Raw genomic sequence first — 13,559 nt, 5'->3', positions numbered from 1 at the left:
ACAGACACACAGAGATACCAAGAGGCATCTCATACGTTCAAAGCATTGAAACTCCAAGCTACAAAGGTCCGGCTCTTCAAGCTCTCCAAGTCTCCTATATATCAAGACTTGAGTCTTCAAATATCTTCTAAAGTTTTTCAAATCTTCTATATCAAGATTTGAAGGAATCGGTGGTGGATCCAAGAACAAACTGCGAAGCCCTTGGATTAGCATTCGAGGAGGAGAATCGAGGGAAACTCTCTACAAGTTCGAGAAAACCTCAGAGATTGTACTCACATATTTTCTTAAATTTATATTACACATTTGTCGTGTATATTTCTTATTTTGTTTGCAGACTTGAAATTTTACCTCGTACAAATTTTTGGCACGCCCAGTGGGACCATCTCTGTCTTCCATCTATTCTCTTCGAATATTCAACTACATACATCATCAATGGCACCAAAGAGCAACAAAATCATGATTGCACGTTCCAAGGCTACTGATGCTAAGCCTGTTCAGGAAGTTGCACATGTTACCACCAATACCCGCGCTATTGGTCCTGTGACAAGGAGTATGACGAGAGCCTCCACCCAAAGTAGCATGGAAGCTCCATCGGCGCCAACTCCCGTCTTCGGTTCAACATCACCAATGAGTTATTCTTCCACGATGGGGATCCAAGACGTTCCTGCCTCGATTGAGAGGGCACTTGCTATGCTCGAATTTGGATCCGAATCCAAGTTTTCTAAGCATGACGATGATTCATCAAGCACTGGATCAGCCTCTTCACATGAAACGCTTCATTCAAGATTTTCTATTGAAGATTCTGCTGCTTCTTCTGCTGCAATGCCTGCCATGATGACAAATGCTTTAAATCTCGAAGAACAAGTTTCGAACATGTCCAAGATGATGGAAATCATGATGAAACACATCAAGGACCAAGATGCTTTCATTGCTCAATTGCTCACCCAAAAAGATCACGCTCTTGAAGGAAGCCATGCAAACCAAGAGCGTGAAATTCCCTCATCTAAAGGCAAAGACAAGGTAAAGGAAGTATATGTGACCGCTGATGGAACTATCACTGTGGAACAACTGAAGGAACTTGTTGAAGGCGTGATCAAAGATAAAAAGGGGGGTGGTTCAAAGTCAAGCTTTACCTACTGCAAGCCTTACAGTGCTAGAATCGACAACCTCGCAATGCCTGCTGGATATCAACCGCCTAAATTTCAACAGTTCTATGGGAAGGGTAGTCCAAAATAACATGTGGTCCATTTTGTCGAAACCTGTAATAACGCTGGAACCTATGGTGACCTGCTAGTCAAACAGTTCGTCCGATCCTTGAAGGGCAACGCGTTTGATTGGTACACTGATCTCACTCCGGGGTCCATCGACAGTTGGGAACAGTTGGAACAAGAGTTCTTGAATCGCTTCTACAGCATTAGAAAAATCGTCAGTATGCTGGAGTTGACTAACACTCATCAATGGAAGGATGAACATGTGGTCAACTACATTGATAGGTGGAGAAGTCTGAGTCTCAACTGCAAGGACAGACTGTCTGAACCCTCTGCCATAGAAATGTGCATTCGAGAAATGCATTGGAGCCTAAACTACATTCTACAGGGTATACGTCCAAACACATTTGAATAATTAGCTACTCGTGATCATGATATGGAGTTAAGCATCACGGCCAATGCAACTGATGGGTTTCCTATTCAAGCTCTGCGAGTGCAGCCGTCTCGTCAAAACAATGAAAGACAAGAAAATAAAAAATGGGGCAAACCATCTTCAAGACTCAGTAATAAGGAGTCCATGGCAATAAATACAGCTCCCATGAAAATTGCTACCAAAGTGAGCCGAAAGATCACTGAGAAGTTGGATCCATCCCAAAATAGGTCAGTAAGAAGACCCACGTTAAAAGAGATGCAAGAAAAAGAATACCCATTTCTTGAATCTGATTTACAAGGGATGTTTGATGATCTTTTCAAGGAGAAACTTCTTGAACTTCCCGAAATGAAGCGCCCAGAGGAAGCTGGTAAAGTCAATGATCCAAACTATTGCTGTTATCATCGCTTGATTGGCCACTCTCTCACCAAATGCTTTGTCTTTAAAGACAAAATTATGGAATTGGCTCGTCAAGAAAAAATCCTTCTCGAGGAAGATAAAGTATCGGCAAACCAAACGACAATAATGTTTGGGTCTATGTGTTGTCCGATAGAAATTTTATCTCAATCGAGTAGTACTTTGTCTAAGGAGTTTGAAAAATCCTCAATTGAAGATGTTACTGAAGATGATAACGAAGGATGGACTTTAGTCACTCGAAAGAGGACTTGCAAGCCAAAAATAAAGAAGTTCATCTTTTCGAAAAGCGTTCGTTCGACAAAACCTAAAGTGACAATGAAACGATGAAATGCAACAAAGAAACAAAAGGGAGTGGCCGGAAAACCAATTCCTTCAGATTTTCAGCTCCTTCAAGAGGTTCGACAGCCCGTGACACTGAGAGAATTTATACCCAAGGGGTATTTAAGTGACGATGCTGATGATGCCACTTCTTGTAATGTCGTCAAATCTGAAAATCCTCAAATCACACTAATTGGCACTAAATTTGAGAAAAAATTTAAAATCGATGATAAACCACCAGTGGATTGTGCAACGACTATTATTTTTGATGATGACGATTTAACTGTTGAGTTCAAAACCCACAATCAACCTTTGTTAGTGCGTATGTCCGAGAACAGAAGATGAATCGGATACTCATTGATGGAGGATCTGCTGTCAATATTATGTCCGTACGTGCTATGAAAGAACTAGAAATCTCAAGCGATGAACTCTCCTAAATCCGCCTCATGATCCAAGGATTTAACCAAGGGGGCAAAGAGCAATTGGTCTCATAAGGCTTGAATTGCTCATTGGTGAGTTATCTTCAAGTGCGTTATTTCATATCATTGAAGCCAAAACCTCTTATAATATGCTCTTGGGATGACCCTGGATTCACGATAATGAAATTATACCGTCAACTCTGCATCAATGTTTCAAATATTGTCGAGACGGTATAGTTAAGAAGGTTGTTGTCGATGATAAACCTTTCACTGAGACCGAGGCTCACTTTGCCGATGCCAAATTTTACCTTCAAAAAGAAGCATAAAGAAAAGAATCAGTGAAGGAAAAAAGTCAAGATTTCAAAGTACCCATTTTGCGGTATATTCCAATATCAAAGAAAGAAGAAGGTCAGTCTTCTTTTATCAGGAATGATACATTAAATGTTTCGCTCACCAAAATGGAGCCTGTTAAAAGTGAGAAAGCGAGCTTGCAAGGATTTGTTCGTCCCAAAGAAGAACCGGCAGTAGAACATTACTCACTACCAACTAATCGGACTCAAGAAGGTTTTGATCCAAACGCATACAGACTTCTTGTTAAAGCCGGTTATAACCCAAATGAGAAGCATGCATTGGGAAAACTCCCTCCTGAGGTGACTGGCGAGAAGACTCATGGATCAACACCTATGCAGAAAATGTTGAAAGAAAAAGACTATAATGTTGAAAGTTTATCGATGGGTCTCGGTTATCAACCACCTTCTCCAGTGCGTATAATGATCAAAAGGGCAAGTTGTAATTACGTAAACGAGGAAATGGAGGTCACAAGCCAAAGGAGATCTGTGTTCGACAGGTTGAAAAAAAAGTCAAAGCGTACTTTTGTGTTTGACAGACTTGACCCGAAGCCGAAATATTTGAAACCGCCCGTCTATGAAAGATTAGGCAATAAAAAGCAAGAGTACCAAGTTGCCAAGAAAGAAAATCTTACTCTAATAAAGAAAGCGAGTCTCCAATTTCTTCATGCACTATGGAGACTTATTCAATGTAAGAATTGAAACTATTTTTGAAGAACAGGGTCAAGAAAGTACGGCTTCCTGTCATTATATTACGATCAGTGATCCTGAAGAAGAAGAAAAAGATGCAGATGACGCTCCCGCTGAATTTGAGCAGGGAGTAAAATATATAGTCGATGCCCTAAAAGAAATTAATCTTGGCACAAGTGACGGCCCTCGTCCAATTTATATAAGTTCTTGTATGACTCCTGAAGAAGAGAAAGAGTATGTTGATTTGCTGCTCGAGTTCAAAGATGTCTTTGCCTGGAATTACTCAGAAATGCCCGGTTTGGATCCTAGAGTCGCTGTTCATAATTTATCTGTCAAGCGAGGAACAAAACCTGTCAAGCAAACTCAAAGGCGCTTTCGGCCTGAATTGATTCCTCTGATAGAAAATGAGATAAATAGACTAATTGAATCGGGGTTCATACGAGAAGTGAAATATCCAACATGGATTTCAAGCATTGTCCCTGTGAGAAAGAAGAATGGGCAAATTTGAATTTGTGTTGATTTTCGAGATTTAAATGAGTCTTGTCCCAAAGATGATTTTCCGCTCTCCATCACAGAATTGACGGTAGATGCTACGACCGGGCATGAAACACTATCTTTTCTGACCGGATCGTTTGGTTACAATCAAATACGTATGGCGCCTGAGGATGAGGAGCTCACTGCCTTCCGCACCCCCAAGGAAATTTATTGCTATAAAGTAATGTCATTTGGCTTGAAAAATGGTGGAGCGACATATCAAAGGGCAATGCAAAGAATATTTGATGATATGCTCCATAGAAATGTGGAGTGCTATTTTGATGACCTTGTGGTGAAATCAAAGAAGCGAGAGGATCATATCCAAGACCTTCGAAGAGTTTTCCAACGTCTTCGAAGATACCAACTGAAGATGAATCCTATGAAGTGCACATTCGGAATCACTTCTGGCAAGTTTCTTGGTTTCATCGTTCATCAACGGGGAATAGAGGTCGATCGATCTAAAATTGATGCCATTGTGAACATGCTTGAACCGCGAAATATTCATGAATTGAAGAGCCTTCAAGGGAAGTTGGCATATATCCGGAGGTTTATCTCTAATTTGTCCGGACGATGCCAACCCTTTAGTAGACTGATGAAGAAAGGGGTACCCTTCGAGTGGGATGAATCGTGCAGGAATGCTTTTACAAGCATCAAAGCGTACCTCATGAATCCCCCAGTGCTGGTTGCGTCCATTCCAGAAAAACCACTGATTCTCTATATTTTCGCTCAAGAACGGTCGGTTGGGGCCTTACTTGCTCAAGAAAACGATGAAGGTAAGGAGAATGCGCTGTATTACTTGAGCCAGATGATGACATCTAATGAGTTGAACTACTCACCCATCGAGAAGTTGTGTTTGGCACTTATATTTGTCATTCAGAAGTTGAAACATTATTTTCATACACATACTATTCGACTCATATCTAAGTCTAATCCCATTAAATATATCATGACAAAACCTGTACTATCTGATCGGCTCGCGAGATGGTACCTTCAGTTTCAACAATTCGAAATCATTTATGTACCTGCGAAGGCTGTCAAAGGACAAATATTGACAGATTTTTAGCCGATCATCCCGTACCTGCCCAGTGGGAGTTGACTGATGAACTTTCCGATGAAGAAGTGTTTATGATCGAATCGCCGTGGTCAATGTATTTTGATGGAGCTGCTCACCATGATGGAGCTGGTGCGGGAGTTGTCTTTTATACTCCTGAAACAGATATATTGCCATACTCTTTCACTTTAACACGCCGGTGTTCAAACAATGTGGCCGAATATCAGACGTTGATTCTCGGTCTTGAAACGGCTGTAGACATGAAACAATTGGTGGTAAATCAACTTCTTGGTGTTTATGATGTCAAGAAACCTGAATTGATCCCATATTACAAGTATGCAAGGCAACTCATGGGATATTTAGATAATGTCACTATAGAACATATCCCTAGAAATTTCAACCAACAAGCTGACTCTTTGGCAAGGGTGGCGTCCATGATCACTCTACCTTCTCATCGAAATCAAATTTCAATATGTCAAAATTGGGTCATACCTCCGATGTTTGATGAAGATGATGATGGTGAGGAATAAAATATTTATCATATTTTTGTCCATGAGATCGAAAATGAGGATTGGCGTCATCTCATCGTGGATTACCTTAATCATGGGAAGTTACCAGAAGATCCCAAGAAAAGGGTCGATATACGTCGTCGAGCGTCACGTTTCATTTACTACAAAGGGACGCTTGACGCTTTACCGAAAATCATTCGATGGGGTGTTTCTACGATGTCTTGGAGAAGATGAAGTCATGCAAGCAATGGAGGAGGCTCACTCTGGGATATGCGGTGCTTACCAATCTAGCCCAAAATTACACTTTCGCATTAAGAGAATGGGATACTACTGGCCAACGATGGTAAAGGACTGTATCGATTTTGCTAGAAGATGTCAAGCTTGTCAATTTCATGGCAATTTCATCCGCCAACCTCCTGAACCATTGCATCCAACTATGGCTTCTTGGCCGTTCGATACTTGGGGTTTGGATATAGTTGGACCGCTCCCAAAATCTTCTGGAGGACACATTTTCATTTTGGCAGCGACGGATTATTTCACAAAGTGGGCTGAAGCGGTTCCTCTAAGAGAGGTCAAAAAGGAGAATGTAGTAGATTTCATTCACTCGCACATCATTTATCGGTATGGAGTCCCACGTTATATCATCACCAATAATGGCAAACCTTTTTGCAATGTAGCAATGAACAAACTTTGCGAAAAGTTTCATTTCAAACAATACAATTCGTCCATGTACTACACTGCCGCAAATGGACTCGCTGAAGCATTCAACAAGATCTTATGTAATCTGTTGAAGAAAATCGTGGATAAATCGAAAAGGGATTGGCATCTTCGAATTGGAGAAACGCTTTGGGCATACAGAACTACTTTTCGAACTCCCACACAAGCAACCCCATACGCGCTTGTTTACGGTGTTGAAGCTGTTCTTCCACTTGAGTGTCAAATACCTTCGCTAAGAATTGCAATTCAAGAGGGGCTCAGCGAAGAAGATAATGTTCGTCTTCGCCTTGAGGAGTTAGAAGCGCTTGACGAAAAGAGATTGGAAACTCAGCAACGGATTGAGTGCTATCAGGCTCGCCTTTCAAAGGCATTCAATAAGCACGTTCGACCCCGCTCTTTCCAAATTGGAGAGTTAGTGCTCGCCGTTCGGAGACCAATCATTCTCACTCATGGCGGACAAAGAAAGTTTACTCCTAAATGGGATGGTTCATATGTCGTTCGAGAAGTATATACAAATGGCTCATACAAGTTGGTTGCTGAAAATGGATTAAGCGTTGGCCCCATCAATGGCAAGTACCTAAAAAGGTACTATGCGTAATCGGAACCGCGCGATGCTCCTGGCCCGCATGAGCTAAAACTGTGGATGGCAACCACTAATAGTGTAGTATGTGGTTAAACTGCTGAAACACTCCACCAAATCTAAGGTGGTAAACAAATAGATACTCCTGACCTGCATGAGATTAAAATGTGAACGGCAGGAACTACGTGTGACTTGATTCCCTTGTTGGGATACGTAGGCAACTTGGAGGGCAACTTCTAAGTTCAGTTACACCACTCCAAATCAAATCCTTGTTCCTTGCAAAAAAAAAAAAAGAATTTTATCTTTTCAAAAAAAAGATTTAAATAAAATGCTCCATTCGAGTTCTTGTATCTTTAAGGAAAAAAGAAGAGAGATAAGGAACAGAAAGCATTTTATTCAAAAAAAAAATTTCATTACATGAGAAAAAAAATTGAACAAATTCAGGAAAAGGACATAGTAAAAAGTCTAAATGTCAAATTTATAATCCACTACAGCTATTTTGCATGATTCAAGTGCAGACTTCATGTCTTCAAGTTCCTTCACTGCGTCATCAGTCAAGATGCTGGTATTTTCAATAGAAGAGAGCTCATCATGTGCTTGTCTTATCTCGGTCTGGATCTCGTTGAAGGTCTCATGCTTTTGATCGATGGTTGAGCTGATTTCCATTCTTTGTTTTTCCAAATCAATAAGTTCCTGTTGCAAAACTTTCTTTCTATCTTCAATGGACTGCAACTTTTCTTCAAGACTTTGCAAATGGCACGTTAGTTCTTCTTCCTTTGCATTAACTCTCCCGAGTTGGATGGTCGCTTTGGAAAGGAGTTCTGCATGTGTTTCTTTGCTCATCATTTCCCACGATGAAGATGCCAAAATATCATATGCCTCCGCCTTGACAAACAATTCTATCAAGTGATTTTTTAAAGGGAGACCATTGGTAGGATCCGTTCTTGTGATTTCCGCAATGATTTCCTCTGCACACTCTTTTAAAGAAGAGATCTACTCAATTGGAGTGTCAAGAATCTGTACGCGAAAATTCATCCACAAACTTTGCAAGTACTTTCTTCGATGCGCCTGGATCATTTTTTGACCATGAAATTTTGAAACCAATGCTACCTTAGGTTTTTTCCGGATTTCATGCAAACTAGTCAACTCCTTCTTTGACAAGGCACCTCCACTGGGGACAAGTTGTTTTGGGATGCTGATAACGATTTCGTCACCTTTCTTGTTTGAAATTATAGCATCAGTCTCAAGCTCAATTGGTGAGTTGGTACCAACATCTTCTTGATGGAGTTCAAGAAGTGGAGGCTGAAAAAAAAATGTTATGAGGGTTTAAAAAAAAAGGAATGAAAAAAAATGAAGATATGATTACCTTAAGTGGCGACATTCCAACCGACGGTGGTGAAAAGGAAACTTCCTCCAAATCAGAAAATGTCCCCTTCTTCGATCGGTTCTAATGACGGTCTTGGCTACTACTGCCACTCGCCAACGAATGGGCTCCTCTTTGAGTAGATTCGATGCCCTGAGCTTGAGTCCCTTCTTGTTCTATAGTCTCGAGAGAATTATGATCGTCCATCGCTTCAATTTCGACATCTTCTTCTGTGTGAGTCACTGATAAAGATTTTGAAACCTTGGGCGGCATCTACTTTGCTGGAATCACTGGTTGCGCCTCTTTGATGGCCTGTCGAGAATCCTTGGAAGACTTATTTCTTGTAACAATGTTTTCCAAGGGACTGCTAATAGTTTTGTTCTTCCGCAAGGTGGATGAGGTAAGACCCGTTACAATCTCTATAACTCCATTAGGATGCACTGACTCGTTGGCGGAGGTAATCTTACCCTTCTTCGCTGATTGCTGAGGGACCTTAACGGTGAATTTTAAGGGAGTTGAAGAGACATTATTTGACCGAGTCGACCACCAGGCATCATAGTTTTTTGTGATCAATGGATGCTTCCTGTGTGTGGGTATAGTCATCCGAGATCGCATCTGCGTGCGAACTGAAGAATCCCATAGTTGAATAGCCTCACCCAAAGTATAAGTGTGAGTGATCTCTTTCAAGTTGTTGGGGATGTCCAGACAGAAACCGATTTGTCTGCTGAACCTGCAAGGATTATATTTTTCAATAATGAAAGTATTGTCCTTACGTAGAGTTAAATGGCAAGAGCGTTGACTAATGAAGTAGCTCGTGAGTCTTGATGATAAGGATCCGTCATCAATCAACGCCTTTTCTTCATTCTCAGTCCAACACAATTTAGGAAGCATCAAAAGATTCGTTTCCTTGAAGACTTCCTCAACTTCCAATTGGCCATAAAATATTGTCATTTTCTCACCACTAAATCTTGTCATGCGCGCGTGGTGGCTACTCACTTGATTGTTCTCATAATATACGTCAAAGTATTGGTCAATCCAAGCATAGAAGTAATGGATTGGGAAAGTTACCCCACATTCTCCAAGGTTAGGGGCGTGGACGATCTGCCTCAACCCATGATATATGCTCGCAAGGACGGGAATTGCAAGACAAAATCTTTTCCCTGTAACCATTAAGCATGCAACCTTGAAGACACTTGGGCGAATACGATCGACCTTTTTGCTTGGCAAAAGGAACTTGCAAATCCAACACGCTATGAATGCCGCAATATAGGTTTCCTTTTTTGGAGACCCTGGGATACCCAGTGTGTCAAAAGGGACATTGAAGTCATTCGTATCGGCAAGGTCGTAAGGCTCCACGCTTCCAGAAGGGTTGTAAGTCATTTTTGGTTTAGATGTGGTCTTCCTTCTATTCGCTCTAGTAGGAGGAACCCTATACCTAGCCTCTCCTTTGAACAAGAAGCGAATCCAGTCCTTCATCCATACCCCTTGGTCATTCGTCCAAAGGTAGTAGTAGGCGGAAAAGAGGTGCCTGCAACTCTCGGGGAGAAGTGGCTTCCCTTCTTTGTCACGAGTGAGGAGCTCCCGCGTCGAAGGAACAACTTCATCGAAAAATGTGCCATCGATCGAAAGGCCACCAAGTCAATAAAAGTCCCAAAGTGTGATAGATAACTCCCCAACGGGCGTATGGAGTGTGTTCGTCGAGGGACGCCAATATTTGAAGAAGGCTCGCAAGATATTTTCACAGCGGTCGTCGGAGTATCTCGACACGTAGACGGCTTCAAATATGCCAGCGCGTGTGAGTATGTCTTTATACCTTCCAAGCATGTCCTCAACTCACTCCCAATAATGGGAGGTGAAGCACGTCTCACCGAAGAAGGACGAAGGGGTTTTCCATGTTGCTTTGTCAACATTGAAGACCACGAACGGAAGCGTGAATTTGGCTATTTCTGAATCTCCATTGTGAAGTGACGAGTTTAATACGACAACTTCTTCTTCCCTCGACGTAGTAGAGAAAGTCGACGGGACCACCACTTCTTTAGTCCACTTGCTAGTCCAATTTTCAAGATGAAAGCATCCTTCAAGAGGTATGAAGGATTCAGCGAGCGGGCCGATTGCTGGTTTGTAAACATGTAGTGACAAGCTCTTTGATTGAGTTCCTCCCTGTTCATCCGTCAGTGAAATATGCGGCAGTGACACGGCGTAGTCCTTAATTTGCATGATTGCTGGGATTTTGAAAAAGAAAGTATTAAACAATGAAGGGAATTTCTTACAAAATTTTGGTAATTAAATTACCTAATCGGTGGCTCTCTTCAAATCCCCGAAATTGTTTCAAGCTCATTTTCAAGCACGAGATGGGCTATTTACAGGAGAACAAGTTAGTAAAGTTGAAATATTGACATGGATTGGGGCAAAAAAAAAAAACAATTAAGGTCGGAGTTCTAGAAAAAGAAGGGAAAAGAGTTTTCTCAAATATCATATTTGGTATTATCCTAATAGACGAGCAAAAAAAAAAAAGAGAGAAAAGGGCTCAAATATCATATTTGGTATTATCCTAGTATATGAAAAAAAAAAAAAGGCTCAGATATCATATCTGGTATTATCCTAATAGATGGATCAAACAGCCAGGCTATCTTGCGATGTGAGCCGATGCAATTATACAAGTCTAAAATACGCGGCTCAGTGGACATGCAAGTTTCGAATAATAATTAAATTCATGGCACCCACGGAACCACCTGGACCGAAGTCTCTTCTAACAATAAGATATTATTGTAAGTAAAAGGAAAGTTTTGAGTACCTGGTAGTCTTTTATCAAGCTCCTCCGAGGTTAGCCTTCCCCTTGGAGATCTGTCGTTGGAAGCTGGAAACTAACACGACAAAAAGGGCTATTAGCGAGCCACTTGACGAAGGTACGGGTATTCGAAAAATAATCATGGATGAAGAATCATGCATGCAAATATAAAAGCATCAGCCATGGTGATATTGGCCAAAAGTATTATCACAATAGACGCATAACATCAAGGATGCATCAAAGTAAATACGCGAAGTCTATTGCCGAAAGTTTCTTCTAATAATTAAGGGCTAGAAAAGGGTCTTTGGGCACCTAAAAGAGATGACTGGCGGCCATGATATAATTGATTCTTGCGGTGGAAAGTTTTAAAGTGCCTCCGAGGTTACCTCCGATTCAACTAGTTTATAAGTGCCTCGACAAAGGTGTCCATGAAGAAGGCTACACGAAGGAACAAGTTTACAATATTGAAACCAGACTCTTGAATGCGCAACGGGGAAACAAGCAAATCAGATATAATGCTAAATATTGGATTTGAAATAAATTGAAGTCATGCCGCAAGATGACTAGAAGGCTATGTTATCCTACGGGTTCACAACACAACATGCGTAAGATGCAAGTTCCGAGTATCAATCATGTGCAAGACACCAAGGGTGAATCAAAGTAAAACATGCAAAAGCTGTTGCCGAGGTTTCTCTCAACAATTAAGTGCCGAAGGTAGAATTTCGGGTACCTGATAAATGGGAACCGTTTTCGTCAGAACGCAAACAGTGGGTAGATACCAATTGAGTAGCAGCAATAGTGGTTGATGTTGACCAATGGTAGCAGCGTTTGACAAACAAGCGAGCGGCGGTGGTAATAGCAATAGCCACACTAACAATGATTTGATGAAGCAAAGAATAAACTCGTTCAAGTTCTTTATTATTAAGGAGTTAGTAGCCTGGACTTAGCTATTTATAATGGGGGATTGATCCTAAATCCTAGGAAAAATGAGCAGGCCCGTCGCTTTAGTCCGGATAGGATTCGGTCTCTGTTGGAAGTCTTTTGGTCGAAGGAAAAAGATTTTCTCGTGAAGTTTTTGTAATTTTTAGGGAGATTGGCTTCGCGCTGATGATGGTCTCTCTTGCAATTGGGTTTTCAGACTTCTAAATTGCTTGAACTTTGAAGCTAACAAGGAAGGGAAGCCGTTAACCCGAGAGTCCTAGTAGAGGAATTCTTGGTGATTTGCTGCATAAGTTCCCAAGGCCGACAAGAAGAAATGGTCTCGAATTTCGGAGCGGTGGAGTTCCGTGTGGAATTGATCAACAAGAGGCATATGAGACCAATTGGATTCATATGATTTCATTTTTAAAGTGCCTTACACGTGAATGATCAAGCATGCAATATGCAATGTCCTACATATCAATATATTGGGCTTTCTTGAGGACAAATGGTTATAATTAAAATTGGTGGCCACTTTATGACCAATTCAGAAGTCACGGCATTGCAAAGCTCTGAACAAAGCTCATGAATTGATATTTGAGTTGCCAAGCTTTGAGTAAAGCTACGACATTGAACAGACTATTACTTGAAATGATAGTCCGACAAAGCTTTAGCATGATCCTGGGATTGATATCACCGAATTTTGCATGGATTGGGTGGCACCCACATGGCCATCTCAAGACCAATTCAAAAGCTATGATATTGCAAAAATTTAAGTCCATCCACGGGCTCTATTATAAGATCTCAATATGAAGTAATCCGGCCTTGGGAAATTGAAAGCACTAGTGTTCTTGGAAATTGAGCTCAATAGGGGATGCATTGGTGGTATTCCACGTAACTATCATATGTGATACAAGTAATTGATATGAAGTTTGCAAAGCTTGAAGTTTAGCCCATTTATGGGTTTCACTTGAAAACTAATATGTCAATGGTGTTCAAATTGAAGCAAAAAAATATATATGTCAAAACTTGTCCGTTCAAAATTTGCTCCGATATCCAGCATTCACGCATAAGTTTCGAGGGGGCATTTGTAGACAATGAAATTTTAATTAAATTCTAAAAATTACCATTGGTTTATAAAATATTTTTTATCCAATAGGATATTGCCATATGGCATGTACACTTGGAAAAATTGGTTATTAAATGGTCAATTATATTTTGGGACGTGTCAAGAAGAGCTGTTCCAGATCAATTCAAATTGCAGGGATAT

Source organism: Coffea arabica, chromosome 3e (genome assembly GCF_036785885.1).
Source record: "Coffea arabica cultivar ET-39 chromosome 3e, Coffea Arabica ET-39 HiFi, whole genome shotgun sequence".
NCBI classification, from domain to species: Eukaryota; Viridiplantae; Streptophyta; class Magnoliopsida; order Gentianales; family Rubiaceae; genus Coffea; species Coffea arabica.
This window is presented reverse-complemented; position numbering follows the sequence as displayed.